The 21280-nt window shown below is 51.1% G+C and overlaps 1 protein-coding gene and 3 long non-coding RNA genes across 5 annotated transcripts in view; 1 reads left to right on the top strand and 3 right to left on the bottom strand.

Annotated features, from left to right (window-relative positions):
- The window catches only part of LOC140001171 (uncharacterized), a 195418-nt gene that overhangs the window by 137974 nt on the left and 36164 nt on the right, over positions 1 to 21280 (bottom strand). The window lies entirely within an intron of this gene.
- LOC140001162 (uncharacterized) lies at positions 4498 to 6158 on the bottom strand. The gene is made up of 3 exons (XR_011806290.1): positions 5579 to 6158; positions 5080 to 5488; positions 4498 to 4922 (listed from the first exon to the last, which is right to left on the bottom strand). It is a non-coding gene; the product is annotated as an uncharacterized lncRNA (long non-coding RNA).
- LOC140001156 (uncharacterized) lies at positions 6644 to 11772 on the bottom strand. The gene is made up of 3 exons (XR_011806285.1): positions 10450 to 11772; positions 8566 to 9254; positions 6644 to 8475 (listed from the first exon to the last, which is right to left on the bottom strand). It is a non-coding gene; the product is annotated as an uncharacterized lncRNA (long non-coding RNA).
- On the top strand, positions 15950 to 17095 carry LOC140001155 (uncharacterized). The gene is made up of 3 exons (XR_011806284.1): positions 15950 to 16087; positions 16436 to 16575; positions 17003 to 17095. It is a non-coding gene; the product is annotated as an uncharacterized lncRNA (long non-coding RNA).

The following is a 21280-nucleotide window of genomic DNA, read 5'->3' as shown; positions in this document are numbered from 1 at the left end:
GAATGGCAGGCGACCCTTGGGCACTCAGGCAAACGCTGCCCATGGTTACAGATGCTGCTCTGTTTGGTGCTTTTCCTCTTTCAGACAGGAACACACCTAGGGATGAGAGCAGACCACGGCACACTGCTGGCCTCTCTCGCTTTGAGAGCTCAGCCAGAAAGGATGCCAGCACTCTCCAGGACAGATAAGACAGCCCCAAGCCATTCCCCACTGTGGTGTCACGCTCGGACCAGGAGTGCAGTGACCGCTCAATTAGGATGATGGAACAGATATGGCATCGGTGAGTCGCTGGAGACCCTCGTGCACAGAAGTAGGGGCAGCCTGTGGTCTCAGGGGGATGCTGCTCCGTTTGGTGCTTCTCCTTTTGCAGCCAGATTCACACAGCGATGGGACAAAACCACAGCACACTCCTGGCCACTCTCCCCATGAGAACTCAGCTGGAAGGAAGAGCTGCCAACACTCTACCTGACAGGTAAGATCGCCCCAAGCTACACCCCCGATGGTCCACAGCAAGCAGGAAGCTGACAGAATGGGGGCAGGACGGCAGTGAATGCTGCATCAGGAAGACGGAACACAGACAGGCTCGGTGAGTCACTAGATACTCTTGAGCAGAGAGGCAGGGGCTGCCCATGCTCACAGGGAGGTGCTGCTCTGTTTTGTGCTTCTTCTCTTTCAGCCAGACACACACAGGATTGCCTCCAGACCACGGCACAATCCTGGCCTCTCTGCCCTTGAGAAGTCAGCTGTTAGGAACTTGCAGCGCTCTCTAGGACAGTTCAGATCTCCCCAACCAAAGCCCAGCAGGCTGGCCGTTGCTGCTCTGTTTGGTGCTTTTCCTCTTTCAGCCAGAAACGGCACAATCCTGGCGTCTCTGCCCTCGAGCACTCATCGGCGAGGAAGAGCTGCCAACGCTCCCTAGGACAATTAAGATCGCTCCAACCCAAACCCACCAGCCTCTAACAGCAAGCGTCAGGGCGATGTCTGCATCCTGCTCTCATTCTGTCAGTGCCTGTACGTCTGTGTGCGGCCTGCACCAACCACAGAGATATCTCATTGGCTGTCCCCAGCCTGCTCTCCGGGTCATGTAATTTCTCCTTAAAGTCAGACTTTAGCTCTTCATTTACAAAAATTCCCCTCGCTGTTATTGTCTAATGCTCTGGGGCTTGCCAAATGTCAGAGTGAAGAACAGGCTGTCTGATCGTGCCTGTCCACTAGTGAGGCCCAAAGCTAGCCACACCAGCCTTTCCTGAGCCTGCAAGTAAGTGTGCAGAGACACCTGTAGCAGGAAAATATCCTCAGAACAACACTCCCAGGCAAGAGGTCTCCTGAGGGTGGGACTAAACATTGTGTTCAAAACATATTCAGGCCTCACACTTGTCTTTGTGTTTCCCAAGAGGAAAAATGGACCAATGTCCGATGGTTCAATGCGCATCATTCTCCTCTCAGTACCTGACATTCACAGACTAAGCACCAAAATCCACCATGGAACTCATTAAAAGGCGGAAACTCCTAAGCAAACATATGTCTTCCATAGTTTTATTTAAGTCTTCAAGACTTGGAGAATTAATTGGAGAGCTTTCATAGTGTAGTTAAGGAGGAAGATTTCAAAAAGCACCTAATAAATGTCTCCTCTCATTTTAAAGGGTGAATTTTATTACATTTCAGTTTTGAGTATCTTTCTTCTATTGATATTAATCCAGCTCTTCTCCAATGGAGATGTCCATCGGGAGGAAAAGCAGACTCTTGCCCAGGACAAGACAAAAGTTGGGGGGCATGAAGTGGACACGAGCATTGCGGGAGGCCTCAGAATCTGGGGCCAGAGAGCTGCCGAGGTGAGGATGGGCCATTGGCATATCTCCTACGGGTAGCTGGTGGCGTCTCCAAGCGATGGACTGTGATGTCAGTGAGCAATGGATTGTGACTGCGTGGCCCTCACTGCTTATATGTGGGTGCAGAGTCCCACCCCGCCGGCTAGTGCCCGCACTCCGGCTGAGCGGTTACGTGAGGTCTGGAGTGAGGAGCGAGGTTGGCCTTGGTGCTGGTGTCGTGCCCTGGGAGTTGCTGCAGCAGCTCTCAGTGCCCTTCCCAGAGCCATCGGAGCTTCTTCCACGGTCCTGCGTCGTTTGGGCCGTCGGGAGACCCAGGAGGAGCGCTCGCAGCAGCAGAGGTGAGCACTGCAGGGACACCTCCCCCTGGGCAGCTGGAAGGGTTTCCTCCTCTGGGGACCTGCACAGCTCTTCCAGCTGCCCCTAGAGCAGCCGATGACCGTGGCCTCTTCTCTGCCTTTTGCAGCGTGACAGCTGCTGCTGCTGCTGCAGCGCTGGTGAGGAGGAGCAGCCCCTCATCCCCTGCTCCACGCAGCCCACTGCAGCAGCTGGAGAGCATGGCCACGGCACTGGAGAGCCGCTGCCCCATTTGTCTTGACACCTGGGACAACGCGGGCTACGTGATGCCATGTCTCCACCAGTTTTGCTTCCAGTGCATCCAGCAGTGGATGGAGAGCAAGCCCGAGTGCCCCCTCTGCAAGAGGAGGGTCAGCTCCATCATACACTCGGTGCGGGCAGACAACAAATTTGAGGAGGTCGTCATCCCACCGCCGGCAGAGGCATCCCTCGTGGCCCAGCCGGCTGGGAGAGCTCGTGGCCACGCAGCCACCACCGGCCCCCGTCACCACCCTGCAGCATCTGCGCCATCAGCTGCAGGGCCGGCTCTTGTGGGAGGCCTCCAGCCTGAAGTCTGGGCCTCCCTTTTGCGAGACCACCCAACTCTGATCCGTCCCGTGCTGCCCTGGCTGCGCCAGGAGCTGGGGCGCATCCATGGGGCTGATCACGCGGAGGCGCAAATGGTGGAAGACCTCCTCACCTCCGCCCTGGGCCTCCTGGGGCTGGATGAAGATCGCCTGGTCCAGCTGCTGCAGCTTTCCATGGCGGACCACGCAGCCACCTTTGTGCACCAGCTCATCAGCATCACGGTGCAGCGGTGCAGCTGGGTGGCCCACCGCCTGCTGGGCCTGGAGGGCTCCCGTGCTGCCATGGGACAGGCAGGCAGCCCCGCAGCTGCCCCCAGGCCTTCTGGCTCCCGACAGGGGACTGCTGGTCCTGGTCCAGAGCCCTCCAACAACGCTGCTGGAGCCAGCACGGACCAAGTCGCGGGCAGCTCCAGTGCTGCCCTTCAAGGGGGTCCCGGCCTGCCCCCCTCCAGCCAGGTTCAGGACCCAGGGAACCAAGAAGCGCCCCAGGAGGAGACACCAGAGGCTGTGCCTGGACCCTCCACAGCAGAACAGGGCAGGGACCATCCCCACAGGGGGCCCCGGCGAGCCCCGAAGAGGAGGGCCCCCACCTCCCAGGCCTCTTCTCCAGCAGGCAAGAAGAGGCCACCCCGCCGGCAACACTAGGGCAGCGCCCCAGGAGCTGGCAACAACAGGGCCGGGCCAGCGGATGGGGCACACGGAAGGCCCTCAGCAAATACATCTATACAATGTAGAAAATAAATCATATATATATAAAGTCTCAGTGTAGCTAACAATTTATTTGGTGGTGCCATCCACACCCCTGCTGCCATCTCCCCCTCTTCCTGCTGCTGTGCCCACCGCCTCCTCGCGTGCCCGCTGTGAGGTCTGGTGGGGTTGGGGCACGGCGATGCTGCCCTTCGCCAGGAGGGCTGGGGTGTTCGTCTCGGCGCTCCCCTCCCCTGGTGCCCGGCCCCACTGCTGCGCTCCCCCTGACAGCGCGTGCTGCCCAGCCGCAGGCCTGCAGCTCTGCAGCTGCTCCCAGCGGGAGGTTTGGTGCCAGGGGGTGCCTGGCTTCAACAAGTCCAAACAAAAGGTGCTGCACCTGTGTCAGAGCAATAGCAGGCACAAGAAGAACTCCCTGACAGCAGCCCTGTGGAGAGGGATTTGGGGGTTCTGTTGGATGAGCAGCTCGACATGAGCCAGCAGCGCGTGCTTGCAGCCCAGAAGACCAACTGCCTCCTGGGCTCCATCAAAAGCAGCGTGGCCAGCAGCGGAGGGAGGGGCTTAGCACATGCACATGCACATGCAAAAATACGGGAGGAAAAGCAGACTCTTGAGGTCTGACAGCGCGTGGACAACCTTGCTCCTCACCACCCCAACCCTGACATTTCTCTCATTGGCCACCTGGCGCTTGCATCACTTTTCCTTACACCACACTTCTGCACTGAAGTCTGCAGCTGCATGTTACAGCCCCTTTGCACCAGCTCCCACCTGCTTTCCTTAGAGACCTGGCTGCACACAGAAGGGTTTTTCCTTATTTGAAAACTAACAAGGAGAAAACATGCAGCAATTTTCCAAACAGCAAAGCAAGCTCCTCATCTCGTATGTCTGCAGTCAGGTTTACCTCACTGGTTTATCCTCACAAAAGGATGACTGTACATTAAGTATTTTATAGTGATTGATGAGAAATTCTAGGTATTAAGATTAGTATTATTTCATATGATCGTAATTCAATAATAAAAGATGAGGAGCTTGCTACAGAAACAATTAGGCAGACTGCTTACCTGTCCCAGAGAGCATTGGCAGCTTTTATTCCAGCTGACTTCTCAACGGGAGAGCAGCCAGGATTGTGCCGTGGTCTGGTCCAATCGCCGTGTGATTCTGGCTGAAAGAGAAGCAGCACCAAACGCAGCAGCATCCCTCTGTCGACACGGGCTACCCCTTCCTCTGTGCCCGAGGGCCTCCAGCGACTCACCGAGGCCGTCCTTGTCCCGTCGTCCTCATGGAGCAGTCACTGCCCTCCTGGCCCGAGCGTGACACCCTCCTGCTTTTTGTTAGAGGCAGGTGGGTGTGGGTTGGGGTGATCTTACCTGTCCTGGAGAGCATTGGCAGCTCTTCCTCCCAGAAGTCTTCTCAAGGGGAGAGAGGCCACGTTGTGCCATGGTCTCGTCCCGTCGCTGTGTGTGTCTGGCTTTAATAAGAGACAGAAGAAATGGAGCAGCACCCCTGTGTGACCACAAGATGACCCTGCCTCTGTGCCCCAGGTTCTCGAGCATCTCACCAAGTCTGACCGCCTCCCATCATCCTGTTGGAGTGCTCACTCCTGTCCTTGGTTGGGGCAATCTTACCTGTCCTGGAGAGCATTGGAAGCTCATCCTTACAGCTGACTTCGCAAGGGGAGAGCGGCTAAGCTTGTGCCATGGACTGGTTCCATCGCTGTGGGTTTCTGGCTAAAAGAGAGGCACCACGAGACAGAGCAGCATTCCTCTGTGAACATGGGCAACCCCTGTCTCTCTGCTCAAGAGTATCTAGCAACTCACCAAGGCTGTCCGTGTCCCATCGTCCTGATGGAGTGGTCACTCCCGTCCTACCCCAATCATGTCACTGTCCTGCTTGCAGTTAGAGCCTGGCGGGTGTGGGTTGGGGAAATCTTTCCTGTCCTAGAGAGCATTGGCAGCTCTTCCTCAAAGATGACTTCTCAAGGGGAGAACAGTCAAGGTTGTACCGTGGTCTGGTCCAATCGCCATGTGATTCTGGCTGAAAGAGAAGAAGCACCAAACAGAGTAGCGTCCCTCTGTCAAGAGGGGCAGCCTCTGCCTCTGTGCCCGGGGGTCTCCAGCGGCTCACCAAAGCTGTCCCTGTCCCGTCGTCCTCATGGAGTGGTCACTGCCCTCCTGGCCCGAGCGTGTCACCGTCCTGCTTGCTGTTAGAGGCTGGTGGGTTTGGGTTGGAGCGATCTTAATTGTCCTAGGGAGCGTTGGCAGCTCTTCCTCGCCGATGAGTGCTCGAGGGCAGAGACGCCAGGATTGTGCCGTTTCTGGCTGAAAGAGGAAAAGCACCAAACAGAGCAGCAACGGCCAGCCTGCTGGGCTTTGGTTGGGCAGATCTGAACTGTCCTAGAGAGCGCTGCAAGTTCCTAACAGCTGACTTCTCAAGGGCAGAGAGGCCAGGATTGTGCCGTGGTCTGGAGGCAATCCTGTGTGTGTCTGGCTGAAAGAGAAGAAGCACAAAACAGAGCAGCACCTCCCTGTGAGCATGGGCAGCCCCTGCCTCTCTGCTCAAGAGTATCTAGTGACTCACCGAGCCTGTCTGTGTTCCGTCTTCCTGATGCAGCATTCACTGCCGTCCTGCCCCCATTCTGTCAGCTTCCTGCTTGCTGTGGACCATCGGGGGTGTAGCTTGGGGCGATCTTACCTGTCAGGTAGAGTGTTGGCAGCTCTTCCTTCCAGCTGAGTTCTCATGGGGAGAGTGGCCAGGAGTGTGCTGTGGTTTTGTCCCATCGCTGTGTGAATCTGGCTGCAAAAGGAGAAGCACCAAACGGAGCAGCATCCCCCTGAGACCACAGGCTGCCCCTACTTCTGTGCACGAGGGTCTCCAGCGACTCACCGATGCCATATCTGTTCCATCATCCTAATTGAGCGGTCACTGCACTCCTGGTCCGAGCGTGACACCACAGTGGGGAATGGCTTGGGGCTGTCTTATCTGTCCTGGAGAGTGCTGGCATCCTTTCTGGCTGAGCTCTCAAAGCGAGAGAGGCCAGCAGTGTGCCGTGGTCTGCTCTCATCCCTAGGTGTGTTCCTGTCTGAAAGAGGAAAAGCACCAAACAGAGCAGCATCTGTAACCATGGGCAGCGTTTGCCTGAGTGCCCAAGGGTCGCCTGCCATTCTCTGGTTCCATTGCTGTACATTACTGGCTAAAAGAGAAGCACCACGAGACAGAGCAGCATCCCTCTGTGAACACGGGGAGCCCCTGCCTCTGTGCCCAAGGGTCTCTAGTGACTCACCGAGGCTTTCTGTGTTCCGTCGTTTCCATGGAGTGGTCACTGCCATCCTAGCCTGATCGTGTCACATTCCTGCTTTCTGTGAACAGTGGTGGATGTGGGTTGGGGAGATCTTACTCTTACTGGGGAGCGCTGGAAGTTCCTTCCAGATGTCCTCTCAAAGGGAGAGTCGCCACAATTGTGCCGTGGCCTACTTCCCATCGCTGTGTGTGTCTGGCTTTAATAAGAGAAAGAACAAACGGAGCAGCATCCCCGTGTGACAAGGGGCTGACCCTGCCTCTGTGCCCAACAACCTCGAGTGTCTCACCATGTCACTCTGTCTCCTGTCATCCTGATGGAGCGCTCACTCCCGTCCTGGCCCAAGCGTGTCACTGTCCTGCTTGATATGAGACCATGCTGGGGTGTGTTTTGGGGCAATCTTACCTGTCCTGGAGTGTGATGGCAGCTCTTATTCAAGAAGACTTCTCAAGGGGAGAGCGGCAAGGATTTTGACATGGTCTGGTGCAATCGCCGTGAAATTCTGGCTGAAAAAGAAGAACCAACAAATGGAGAAGCATCCTCTTCAGAGCACAGGCTGCCCCTACTTCTGTGCCCGACGGTCTCCAGAGACTCACCGAGGCTGTCATTGTTCCATCATCCTGATACAGGGACCACTCCCGTCCTATCCCGATCATGTCACCGTCCTCCTTGCTGTTAGTACCCGGTGGGTGTGGGTTGGGGCAATCTTACCTGTCCTGGAGAGCGTTGGCAGCTCTTCCTTACAGCTGACTTCTCAAGGGGAGAGCGGCCAGGATTGTGCCGTGGTCTGGTTCTATCGCTCTGTGTTTCTGGCTGAAACAGAAGCACCAAGAGACAGAGCAGCATCCTTCTTAACATGGGCAGCCCCTGCCTCTGTGCCCGGGGGTCTCTAGCAACTCACCAAAGCTGTCCCTGTCCCATCGTCCTCATGGAGCGGTCACTGCCCTCCTGGACCGAGCGGGTCACCTTCCTGCTTGCTGTTAGTGCCTGGTGGGTGTGGGTTGGGAAGATCTTACCTGTCCTGGAGAGCGCTGGAACTTCCTTCCACCTGACTTCTCAATGGGAGACAGGCCAGGATTGTGCCTTGGCCTCATCCCATCGCTGTGTGTGTCTGGCTTTAATAACAGACAGAACAAACGGAGCAGCATCCCTCTGTGATCATAGGAAGACCCTGCCTCTGTGCCCAAGGGTCTACCAGGACTCACCGAGGCTCTCCCTGTCCCATCGTCCTCATGGAGCAGTCACTGCTGTCCTACCCCGATCGTGTCACCATCCTGCTTGCAGTTAGAGCCTCGTGGGTGTGGGTTGGGGCGATCCTACCTGTCCTGGAGAGCGTTGGCAGCTCTTCTTTCCAGCTCAGTTGTCGAGGGCAGAGAGGCTAGGAGTTTGCCGTGGTCTGGTCTCATCGCTGTGTGTGTCTGGCTGAAAGAGAAGAAGCACCAAATGGAGCAGCATCCCCATGTAACCATGGCCAGCCCCTGCCTCTGTACCCGAGGGTCTCCAGCGACTCACCGAGGCTTTCTGTGTTCCGTCGTCTCCATGGAGCGGTCACTGCCGTCCTAGTCTGATCGTGTCACCGTCCTGATTTCTGTGGACAGTGGTGGATATGGGTTGGGGCAATGTTACTTGTCCTGGAGAGTGCTGGAAGTTCCTTCCAGATGTCTTCTCAAAGGGAGAGTCGCCACGGATGTGCCGTCGTCTGCTTCCAATCGCTGTGTGTGTCTGGCTTTAATAAGAGAAAGAAAAATCAGAGCAGTATCCCCGTGGGACCAGGGGCTGACCCTGCCTCTGTGCCCGACAGACTCGAGCGTCTCACCATGTCAATCCGTCTCCCATCATCCTGATTGAGTGGTCACTGCTGTCCTGGCCCAAGCATGTCACCGTCCTGCTTGCTATGAGACCATGCTGGGGTGTGGGTTGGGGCAATCTTACTTGTCCTGGAGATCATTGACACCTTTGCTAGGTGACTTCTCAAGGGGAGAGAGTCCAGGAGTGTGCCATGGCTTCATTCCAGCACTGTCAGTGTCTCCAGCTGTAATAGAGGAGGCGACAAACCGAGCAGCCACCCCCTCTCAGCACTGGAAGCCATTCCTTCCTCCTTGCACGAAGCTCTCCCAGCCTCACACCACGGCTGTCCATCTCGCATCTTCCTGATGTCCAGGGGATGTTTGTTTGTTGTAGCTTAAATGTGCCATATTCCCACTTAGCGTGGTGACACCGTGGTGGGGAACGGCGTGACGCTTTCTCATCTGTCCTGGAGAGCGTTGGCATCTTTTCTGGCTGAGCTCTCAAAGCGAGAGAGGCCAGCAGTGTGCCACGGTCCGGTCTCATCGCTAGGAATGTTTCTGTCTGAAAGAGGAAAAGCACCAAACGGAGCAGCATCCCCCTGTAACCATGGGCAGCGCTTGCCTGAGAGCCCAAGGTTCTTCTCACCAAGGCTGTCCGTGTCCCGTCATCCTCATGCAGAGGTCACACTTGTCCTGACCCAATCGTGTCACCGTCCTGCTTGAAGAGAGAGGAAAAAGAAGCTGACTCCCTCTGCTTGAGGTTGTGTCTGGAGCGGACACTTGAGCGGGAGGAGCAGGCAGCCGAGCAGCCTCCCCGTCAGCACGGGCAGCCGTTACAGGCCTGCCCAACCGCCCAACCGCCGCTGGGGCCAGCATTCCGGAGCCATGGCCGTCCCCAACGCTTTGTGTTGTGCCAGCCTGGGCTTTGCTCTGCCCTTGCCCCTCAGGGTGCAGCAGGCTGTGGGTTGCCATGTTCTTCAGCTTTCTCTCTGGAAAAAGGCACGTGTGGCTAGAAACATGCCTGCTGTTGTAATCCAGTTACATTTATCTGGAGTTAAAGCCAGTAGGAGCCGGTCACTAATGGAGTTCCCCAGGGCTCACTACTAGGGCCAGTCCTCTTTAATATCTTTATCGATGATCTGAATGAGGGGATCGAGTGCACCTTCAGTGATCTTGCAGATGACACCAAGTTAGGTGCATGTGTCGATCTGCTCGAGGGTAGGAAGGCTCTGCAGGAGGATCTGGATAGGCTGGACCAATGGGCTGAGGCCAACTGCATGAAGTTCAACAAGGCCAAGTGCCGGGTCCTCCACCTGGGGCTCAATAACCCCAAGCAGAGCTACAGGCTGGGAGATGAGTGGTTGGAGAGCTGCCAGGCAGAGAAGGACCTGGGAGTATTGGTGGCTAGTCGGCTGAACATGAGCCAGCAGTGTGCTCGGGTGGCCAGGAAGGCCAAGAGCATCCTGGCTGGAATAAGAAGCAGTGTGGCCAGCAGGGCTAGGGAAGTGATTGTCCCCCTGGACTTGGCTCTCGAGATTCTCTTCTGAAGGGTAAGCCACAGTATCTCTTTTCAAGTGTTCAGAAATTGTACTGATACAGAACGGATCATTTCCATATCAACTCTTAGAATATGAAAAATCATGCAAATAAGCAATTGACATGCTTATGCTTTTAGTGCTGCACAAGCTAACAGTAGTCAAGTGATCTTTGGCACTGAGGCCATGTTATTTTGCAAGTTAAAGTACTAAGTTAGGTAAATGCATGTTTTTAAACACAGTTTTCTTGGTGTAAGCACGTTTTCACTCTCTATTACTTATCTTTTACTTCTATATTCTTAATCTATTTCTTCAATAGTTTTGTGTAATTTTGTTTAGTTTCTTCTCCTACATGAATTCACTTGCATTCTGAATTACCTTTTTCGTCTCTTATGCTGTGATACACTTTTTCCTCTCTTGGACTTTTTCTTCATTGCTCTGCTGATCTAGACATAGTTCTTTCTATATTTCAATTTGTTCTTATTTCAGCCCACAAATAATTAGATTCCATTTACTTCTGAGGAAGATGTATCTCACTGCAGAAAGAAAGGAGTTCTCTGAGTAGCAAACAGATTGCACAAGAGCTAGCAAGGTCCACCCTATCTATCAGTCACTTCTGAACTAACTAGTGATGCACTGCTTCCCATGCTCTCTATCCCATGATACAGCAAAATAAAACCACTTCCACTCATCAAAGGCTCATCTCCTTCAAACAGGGATCAGTGTTACTTATGTTTCATGTGTTCATTCACGTGTCAAACACCAACATCTAGATTCCAAGATCTGTGTCCACGCTGATGGGTTCACACGGCACTCTCAGACTGTTCCATAAATCCTTAGAGCTCTTTGAAGCATGAGGCCCTCACCCTCAGACTTCGAAGTATGTTCCAATCTGGATAAACACATGTTGCCTAAATCAATCTCCCTGCACTGTGTAGTTTTACTGTAATATAATATGGTGGATTTTTTTTATTATTATTTTTCTTAATGGAAGGCTTAGAAGCAGCTGTTTTACTGACAGGAAGAATGAAAAGACGTCCCAGTTTTTCATTCCCTCTACAGCAGGTCAATCTTCATCAGCTGGCAGAATCATAATAGCCCATGCAGCTCACAGAACTGCAGTGAAATATGTCTCCGGTTAGCTAGACAAGAGAAGGTTGGTGTGCAGATGTAGACATGGGTTATAGGGAAATATATCAAAAGAAGTGGGAAGCAATAGCTGTAAAATAAGGCAACTGGAGAGGAACAGCTGACAATAGGACATAGTGAAAGTGAGAAAGGAGGAAAGGAAGAGCGAAGCTATAAAACTGAGTTACGGAAGAATCACTTTTCTTCCGGCTTTATTCAACTAAGAAACACATATTTTTGAACTGCGCTTTTCTCAGATTAGGAAAAGTGGTAAATATATCATGTAATCAGCCATTTGGATTGTTAAGGTGCTGCCCTGTGTTTAGGCAGCAGCAGCTGGAGTGAAGATTAGACTGGTTCAAAACAGAACAGGGTGTAATTATTTCAGCCCTCTGAGCCCAGATTTGTACTTTCCATGGGCAGCTGCAAGATAGCTAGAGAGCAGCTCTCTGCCATTTACAGATAGATCAGTGATTGTTTTCCACTTCCAAAATTAGATTTATTTTTGATTAATAAGCATCCAAACTCTTCTGTATCACCCTAGCTCTGTCAGAAAAGGAGAACAATGAAGAAAAAAAAGCGGGGGGGGGGGGGGGGGGGGGGGGAACGACGACACGTGGTATAAGCAACCCAGACAGTAAATCAACATTCCAATTCTCAACCAGACAAAAGTTCAAAATACTGAAAGGGTGTCAGAAAGCTTCCAGGAATTTTAGTCCACACTGAAGGTATTGGCACCCAGAGAGGACTGACAGCGTGAGTGTCTGCTTGACAAAGAAAGAACTAATCACGTGCGTCTACCATTTAAGTAACTTTCAAAGGGCAATCTGAATAAAGGAGGCAAAGGATTGAGCTTATAGGCTAACTACTGGTATACTGGTTCAAAATCATCTGTGAAGAGAAGTTTGAGGTCTCTTACCTAAAGAGAAGGCTTAACAACCCTTCAAAATCAAAAGAGATTGACTTTGCAGTTTTTCACTTTCAGACTGAGATGAGAAAAGTAATTTAAAGAGTCTTAATTTTCTTTTATTGCTCAGAAGGCAGAGTTCACATAGACAAAAAAGATAAGGACTTTAACGCTTAGAGAAAGGGGCACTGAATTTGTAAATTAAGTCAATGCGGAAACCCTTTCTTTCTACACATTCAAAAAAAAAAAGTGACCATGAAGGACAAAGAACAGGATGAATGTGTTTTACAAATGCTAGAAACATACATGTATGTAACAAGATTGCTGTATTAGAAACCTATGTTGAGGGAAAATTATGATTACATTGGAATGACAGAGATTTGGTTAAACCAAGCTATCAACTGGGAGATAAAATTACCAAGGTATAAAGTTTGCAGATGGGTGAGGTAAAACAAAAGTAATGAGGGAGGGAGTAATTTGCGTACAGGGAGAATACCGAATAAACAGCAATAAATGACACTAGGATTTTGGCTGACACAACAGGGACTATTGGAAGTAAACTGAAGAATGAGATATGGAAAAAGTTAGTCCTTGGACCTTGCCAGAGACTTTCAGGAGAGGATGAGAAAGCATATCAGGAAATGTTTTTACAGATGAAGGAAGTCTGTATTGAATCCAGCATAATGATCCAGTGGAGGAGTTCAATTACCTAGACATTTCCTAGGAAAATGTTAGTGGGAAAAACTACCAAGCAAGCATGATTATAAGACTAATACAGGATTGCTTCCTTACAGAATATGCTCAAAAGCCACTCAGGCCACAGGAAAAGGGTAATGTGGATATAGTGACGAGAAATAAACTAGACACGATGAATGCAATGAAAGCTGGGAGGAGTATTACAATAAATATATAGGGCAGTACAAGTGGTTGCAATGCCATTAAGACTTGGGGGGGTAAGTTGCACGTGCATGTTAAATAAAATCAGACCCTTACTGAACGTTAAATAAATTAAAAGTAGCCCAAAAGAATCAAGCTTCACCAAAGGAAATGCAGGGAAAGATCTGAGATATCTTTAAGAACACATTTTCAAAATACAAGTAATTCATCAGGGATGAAGCCAGAAAAAAAACCTGCAATTGTATCAGGGAAGTGTAGTGCTTTATCTAGTCCCATTCACTGAACAATAGGAAAAGAAGCATCTTGTGGCCAGTAACACGTTTGAAACAGCATTCCCCATAAATTCCCCATGACCTGTGAGCCCATCTGTTTTGCTACTGGTGCTGGAAGAAAAATGTGAGTAGATGAGAAGGGACTGCAGATGAAAAGTAGAGACTAGGTGTGAAGAGAGAAACGATACATGTTTAAATAGTTTCTCTGACATGTCCCTGTTTGCAGTGAATGAGGTTCACAAATGACCTTGCTGCCACACACAGAGCCTAATAGCCAACCTCCACAGCACATTACAGGCAGGCACTCACACCAATGTGAGGAACCTAGATTCAAGACCATATTTTGGCAAACAGAGATTGGACTCAGGAAGCTATTTCTTAAAAAATAAATAAATTAATTAAATTAAATTAAATTAAAAAGTTCATTTTATAAAAAGTAATTGCATTTATTATTTGGAAGTTTACTTCCTTGTATGGCTCAGTTTTAGCCGCTCTCCAGTTTTCTACAATTGACAGTTGACAATTTGTACGACTGGCCATTGCATGGACTTTTAATAATAACAACCACTAATAACAACAACAAAGTATGTGTGAGTTTTATTGATCTAAAAGTCAGTTTCCATACAGTTTTATCCCTGCATCTGCCTCTGGATCTGTAGATTTTGCATGTCCAACTTTTAAGTCAAAGTTTGATATAAAATTCTGGTTCTCTAAGTAGCTTCTAAAGGTCTCAAGCTCATCACCAAGTTGATGATTAAACAGAAAAAGCAGTATGTAATCCTTTCCCTGAAAGGAACAGTATTTTAGGGGAAAAATAGCAAGGAGTAGATACATGCATAAACATCACAGGTCACAGTATGGCCAGCTGGATTGCTATGTCGCCTGACGTGTGGGTATGTGTACTCTGCCTTGCTTTTCTCCTTACACAGTGTGGTGATTTTACTCAGGTGGGCAGACAAGCTCCACCACAACCGCTCTCTCACTCCCCCTCCTCAAAGAGGAACAGGGAGAAAACACAAGCAAAAGGGCTCAAGGGTTGAGATAAGGACAGGGAGGACGCGCAGTAATTATTGTGACTGGTAAAACAGACTCAGCATAGGGGGACAGTAAGACTTACTGCCTATTCCTACGCAGCTAGAAAAGCGAGAAACAAAGGAAAGAAACCAAAAGCACCTATCCCCCCATCCACCCTCTTCCACCTCCTCCCCCCGAGTAGCGCAGGGGAGTGGGGGAATGGGGGTTTCGGTCAGTCTAGAGCGCTTCTCCACCGCTCCTTCTCAATCACTCTTGTCCCCTGTGCTGTGGGGTCCCTCCCACAGGATGCAGGCCTTGCTGAACTGACCTGGCGTGGGCTTCCCACAGGCAGCAGCTCTTCCAGAACTGCTCCCACATGGCTTCATACCATGGGGTCCATCCCTCAGGAGCAGACTGCTCCAGCACAGGTCCCCCACGGGCAGCAGCTCCTACCAGGTCACCTGCTCCTGCGTGGGCTCCTCCACGGGCTGCAGCGTGGAACCCTGCTCCACCGTGGTACTCCATGGGCTGCAGGGGGACAGCCTGCTTCACCATGGGCCTCACCACAGGCCGCAGGGGAACTTGTGCTGTGTGCCTGGAGCACCTCTCCCCCTCCTTCCTCACTGACTTTGGCGCCTGCAAGGCTGTTCCTCACTCCTCTCACTCTCCCAGCTGCTGTGTGGCGCAGTGTTGTGTTTTTTTTTTTTCCTAAATCTGCTCTCACAGAGGCGCAAAACAACATCACTTACTGGCTCAGCTCTGGCCAGCAGTGGGGCCCTTGCCAAACATGGGGCAGCTTCTAGATCCTTCTCACAGAAGCCACGCCTGTGGCCCCCTAACACCAAAACCTTGCCACGTAAACCCATGACACGGCAAGAGGCTCAGACTTTCTCTGCCTGCAACTACTCAAGAAATGAGAGTATCAGTAGCTTTCTCACACCAAGACAATTAGAACAAACGTTGAGGTTTGAAAGCCTATGGTTCTAAGGATTGAAGCCTATTTTTAACATTTTAGATGTTGCTTGGCATTCATAGAGCAGTGTTCAATGGTAGGCCTCACAGCTGGTTTCCTCTGGATTTCCGATAAGCCAACAAATTCCTCCTTCCGTTGATAGTAGTCTCACCCTAGTATACAACAGTCTTGTAGTAGCAAGTCCTGGTCCCTGCCAAATAATTATCAGTACAGGAAAGATCTGAGAAACGTTCTAAATGGATACTGTCAGTAGATGTTTGCAACGATTTTAAAAAATCTGAACAGAAACATTGAAGATCATACCCATGCAGGGAATGTGATTAGATCCTGTTTCAAGCATCTTAGCACTGAGACAAAACATCAGGGAAAAAAACAAAAACAAACAAACAAAAAAACAACTTTCAGATTTGTTTTTGAGAGTCTGAATAACACATTATCTCTTCTCATTTTATTGCTTATTAGACAGTATTGCCATTCACATATTTTTCTCCAACAATGAGTAACTCAAATGGCAAAAAGGTTGGAAAATAGTTCTGAAAAACACCAGTTTAATCAGGGATAGTTCACCAGTCTTGAGCCTGAAAAATGCCACGTCTCCAAATCCAGTCTTTCTTTTTTCTTTGAGTCTTGCTCCTGGCAAGAGGGATCTGGTGCAGAGAGACAGTTCTGCCCAGGAGCAGCTCCACTGCACAGCACAGCAGGGTTGGGGGCTCTGACCGCAGCTGGCACAAAGAGAGGAGAGAAGGAGAGAGGACTTGGAGGCAGTTGGGAGTGGGTGGATGCTGAGAGCTGCCTGCAGGAGAAATCTGCACAGCCCTTGACAAGGTAAGTGTCTGGCTGCAGGGCCATGCAGCTGCAGGTCCTGGAAGTGTCTCCTCCTGGGTCTTGTTTCTGGGAGGGCAGTGGGCAATGCAGTAGGCTTTGAGACTGCTGCTGGATTGCACTGTGAGGTGAGGACGTCTGGCAGAAAGTCCATGGAGAGCCATAACCCAGCTTCCCCTGGACAGCCAGGAGCCAAGTGCTAAGCCTCCTCCAGACACTGAAGGGATGGAGCTGGGATGCTGGGACAGTCCAGCTTATGAGTATTCATGTTTGTCCATGGGGTGTTCTCCTGGTCTTCAGGCTGCTCTCCAGCAGGATGCAGCTCTCTCTTGGCATCCTTGTGTTCTCCAGGTGCCACAAGGAGAAGACACCTCTGCACTAAGGCCATGTCCTTGCTGCTGACTGGCTGTCTGTGGGCAGCTGGAGTGAGGCCTCTGCAGCCCTGGCAAAGAGGGAGAAGCTGAGGTCCTGCTCATGCACTTGCAGACAAGGTGAGGATTCTGTCCATCTGCAGTGGGACTGGGGCTTCTCTGCTTTAAGCTCTCTACATATTGGGAAACAGTAGAGTGTGCTTGTTGTACTCAGCATAAGAAAATCAGCCTTGCTCTATACTGGAGGGAGGTGTTCTTTGCAACAACACTGCGAAGTTCATGGATCTTATAAATGGACTGAACTTCAGTTTCCCCCTTTTTCCTGCTTCCTGAATGCTTCACAGCAGGAAGGACTCCTCTGGAGCCCACAGGAATCCCCGCTCCCAGTGTCAGCCTCAGAAAGAATCATCCGGGACTCAAGCGGTAGAGCTGCAGAAAGATTCTCCTGCAAAGAGAGAGGCTTGGGATGAGAGTGCTCTAAGACTTTCAAAATGTTTTCCTCAGAGAAGTCTCTTCTAACTTTATTCTGCCTTCTCTTTTTCAACAGACAACTGTGTTCAATGTCAGAAAATGCCCAACAGCAGCTCTGTGAGCGAGTTCCTCCTGCTGCCATTTGCAGACACGCGTGAGCTGCAGCTCCTGCACTTTGCGCTCTTCCTGGGCATCTACCTGGCTGCCCTCCTGGGCAACGGCCTCATCCTCAGCGCTGTAGCCTGCGACCACTGCCTCCACACCCCCATGTACTTCTTCCTCCTCAACCTCGCCCTCCTCGACCTGGGATGCATCTCCATTACTGTCCCCAAAGCCATGGCCAATTCCCTCTGGGACACCAGGACCATCTCCTATCAAGGCTGTGCTGCACAAGTTCTCTTTTTCGTCTTCTTCTTTGGTTCAGAGTTTTCAATTCTCACTGCCATGGCCTATGACCGCTATGTTGCCATCTGCAAGCCCCTGCACTATGGGAGCCTCCTGGGCAGCAGAGCTTGTGCCACCATGGCAGCAGCTGCCTGGGGCAGTGACTTTCTCCAAGCTGTCCTGCACATGGCCAACACATTTTCCCTGCCGCTCTGCCATGGCAATGCTGTGGAGCAGTTCTTCTGTGAAATCCCCCAGATCCTCAAGCTCTCCTGCTCAGATGCCTACCTCAGGGAATTTGAGCTACTTGTTTTCAGTTTTTCCTTAGTCTTTGGTTCTTTTGTTTTCATTGTTATTTCCTATGTGCAGATCTTCAGGGTGGTGCTGAGGATGCCCTCTGAGCAGGGCTGGCACAAAGCCTTTTCCACATGCCTCCCTCACCTGGCCGTGGTCTCCCTGTTTGTTAGCACTGTCATGGTTGCCTACTTGAAGCCCCCCTCCATCTCTTCGCCATGCCTTGACCTGGTGGTATCCGTTCTGTACTCAGTGGTGCCTCCAGCAGTGAACCCACTCATCTACAGCATGAGGAACCAGGAGCTCAAGGATGCCTTGAGGAAACTGATGAACTAATATTTAAAAAAAAAAAAAAAAAAAGCCTATTGTCTTCTGCATATGACTCAGAATGCATTGCAGGAACAAGGTTTTCTTTTTAATAATTTTTCATACTCTGGAGAGTGCCATCACAAGCTCAGAGGTGTGGGTAGTAAGTTCAGCAATGGCTGGCCAGGCCATTGCTCATTGCTTCTTGAGGGATACGATTTCCCAGAAGAGCAGGGCCTGCTGTATGTGCATGGGAGACATTGAAAGAGAAACCCAATGCTGGTGCTGGCAGGCACGTCATATGTGTGTGGAGAGATGAACACGAAGGAGCACAAAGGCCATCCGCTATTCCTAGAAGTCTCATGAAGGCCAGCTGGGCAGATAGCGTCACAAGGCCAAGTAACGTCCCCTGCGAAGCCACCTGAAGGCAGCTCTGGGACGTTCCTCCTTGAACCGAGGTCTCTGTGCCCATTCCTCATGTCCTGGGGTATCTCAGAGGAGGGCAGAGCAGGGCGAGGCACCCCACAGCTGAGGTGTCTCCCAGCCTCTGGCAGTGACTGCAGGAGCTCTCTCTAAAGGCATGTGTGTATGAGGTCTGCTCAGATGTGGACACCTCACACAGCCCTGCCATTGCCCTGTGTGATTCCAGGAACAACCCCCAGTGTCCCTGTGAGATTCCTGGAACCCCTTTTGCATAGGTTCATTGCAGATGCCCCTCTCTGTTATGTCACACTACCCCGCCTTTCTCGACCGGGCTGTCAGGCATTTGGATCAGCAAGATTTCTGGGGACTTGAAAAATGTGGGCATCAAACGCATCTTCAGGAAGGGCAAGAAAAAGGATTGGCAGAACTGCAATTGTCACCTCTAACCCTGGGAATGTGATAGGGAAAGTCCTGCCACAGCCTTCTTCAGGCAGTTGGAGGAACCAAAGGAACTGCTGAAACAGAAGGGGAGGGGAAAGAAGGGAACGAGGTGAACCTGCACTTTAGCAAGGCCTTTGCCATGGTTTCCTGGGGTTCCCTTTAGCCACACTGGTGATATTTGGACTGAAAAAGGGGATGATGTTTTTGGGGGCAAGGTGTCAGTGGTACAAAGTCCTCCTTTCAGCCAGTTACCAGCAGCATCCCTCAGTGATGGGCACTTGGGCCAACACTGTTGACACTCTTTGTTATCTCCCTTCATGATGGCATGGAGCGTATTTCTCAATCTCAGTCTTTTAAACATGCATTAATCTTTAATGCAATGACTCTCCCTCAGAGTGCTCTTCAAGGACAGAAGAAATGGAGGAGAAAAAAAAAAAAAAAAGGAAAAAAAGAAAGAAGCATTAGAATTGTTGGGAAATGTGTTTTGGTAAATGTGTGTTTATGTAAAATGTATTTTCCTAAATGTTTGCATAAAACTATTGTTCAAGAAAGCATAATTTGATTTATTGCACTTCTCCATGGTGTTGTCAATGGAAAACTGTGTAAATAAATAGTGAACATTCATAGAAAAAAAAAAAAAGCTGGTGATGCTGGCAAGGGAGATTATTTCAGCTATTACTTAGAATCCTTTTTTGCACAGCTTTGAACTGTTTCTTCAATCTATTTTCATGGCTGGTTTCAGTTTTCCAGTCAGAGGTGGACACTGCCTCCAAGGTTTCCTTGGATAGCCGAGGGACCCAGGTGGGAAAAGTGACACAGGACCTAGGGGAGCCCTTCTGGAGCACAAGCTGGGGGGCACGAACTGGGGCTGGGCCCCTCAGGGGCTGTGCAGGGCTGCTACGCATGCTGTGCAGGGCCTGCCTACAGCATGCTGTGTCCTTCCATCCCACTAAGATGTCACTTCTGTCTCAGAAACTGACCGTCCCCATGCAGGGAGACAGGATCTTGCAGGTCATGGCAATGTTTGAAAAGCTGCCCCAAACACAAGGACATATCTGGGGAGGTCAGGAGGCAAGATATCAAAAACTGCTCCAGACCATGGGGTCCATCCCTCAGGAGCAAACTGCTCCAACCTGGGTCCCCCACGGGCAGCAGCTCCTGCCAGGTCACCTGGTCCTGCTGGCTCCTCTCCACGGGTTACAGGTCTGGCCTGGAATCTGCTCTGGCAGGGGTCCTCCACAAACTACAACCTCTGTCAGTGCAGGTCCACCTGCTCCACCATGGTCTCCTCTACAGGTTGAAGGGGGACAGCCTGCTTCACCATGGTCCTCATCACAGGCCGCAGGGGACTTCTGCTCCGGGACATGGAGCACGTCTCCCCCTCCTTCATAACTGATCTTAGCACCTGCAAGGCTATTTCTCACTCCTCTCTTTCTCCCAGCTGCTGTTCTACAGCAGCTTTTTTTTTTTTTTTTGCCTTTTTTTTTTTTTCTTCTGTTTAAATATGCTCTCACAGAGGTGCAAAGAATGTCGCTTATTGGCCCAGTTCTGGCCAGCAGTGGGGCCCTTATCTAACGTGGGGCAGCTTCTGGATTCTTCTCACCAAAGCCACCTCTATGGCCCCCCACTACCAAAACCATGCCACGTAAACCCACTCCATGCAGTCACACGGCATTCAAAGATGAATGTGAGGGGCCATGGATTTGATCTGCTTGTAGGCGACAAGGAGGAGATGAGAGGAAATGCTCTGATGACCTCAACTCTGCCTCAGGATCTCCTGCCCCAGCAGGAGGAATGTGACTGTGGCAGGGACTGTGAGGTCACTTCTGCCTCTGCAGTTGATAGGGCAACAGCAGCAACATGTCACAGAAAGGGCCTACGAGGTCACTTCTGAGTGACTTTGGCTATCCTCCAGTCTTCAGGCACCTCACCCATTCTCCAGGACCTTTCAAAGATGATAGAGAGCGGTTCGGCGATCACATCTGCCAGCTCCCTTAGCACACGCAGATGCATCCCATCGGGACCCAGGGATTTGTGTGTGTTGAGCCCACACAGACGCTCCCGAACCACTCCCACGTCCACCAGGGGGGAGCCCTCCATTTCCCAGACCCTTTGTCCTATTGCCAGGGGCGAGGAGTCCCGGGGGAGTGTCCTTGAAGCAAAGACTGACGCAAAGAAAGCATTCAGTATCTCTGCCTTCTCAACGTCTCCCTTGACCAGGAAACCCCCCTCATTCAGCAAGGGACCCACATTATCCCTAGTCTTCCTCTTGCCGTTTACATACTTGAAAAACCCTTCTTATTATCCTTTATCTCTTTCGCAAGCCTCATCTCTAGGTGGGCTTTAGCCTTCCTGGTCGCATCCCTGCAGGCCCTGACAACACATCTATACTCCTCCCAAGAGGACAGGCCCTTTTTCCACATTTCACAGACCATCCTCTTCCATTTGATCTTATTGATGAGCTCCTTGCTCATCCACACAGGTTTCCTGCCCCCCTTCCCCGATT

This window comes from Anas platyrhynchos, chromosome 38 (genome assembly GCF_047663525.1).
Source record: "Anas platyrhynchos isolate ZD024472 breed Pekin duck chromosome 38, IASCAAS_PekinDuck_T2T, whole genome shotgun sequence".
Classification (NCBI taxonomy): Eukaryota; Metazoa; Chordata; class Aves; order Anseriformes; family Anatidae; genus Anas; species Anas platyrhynchos.
The sequence above is the reverse complement of the archived record's forward strand: the minus strand, read 5'-3'. Positions and strand labels throughout refer to the sequence as shown.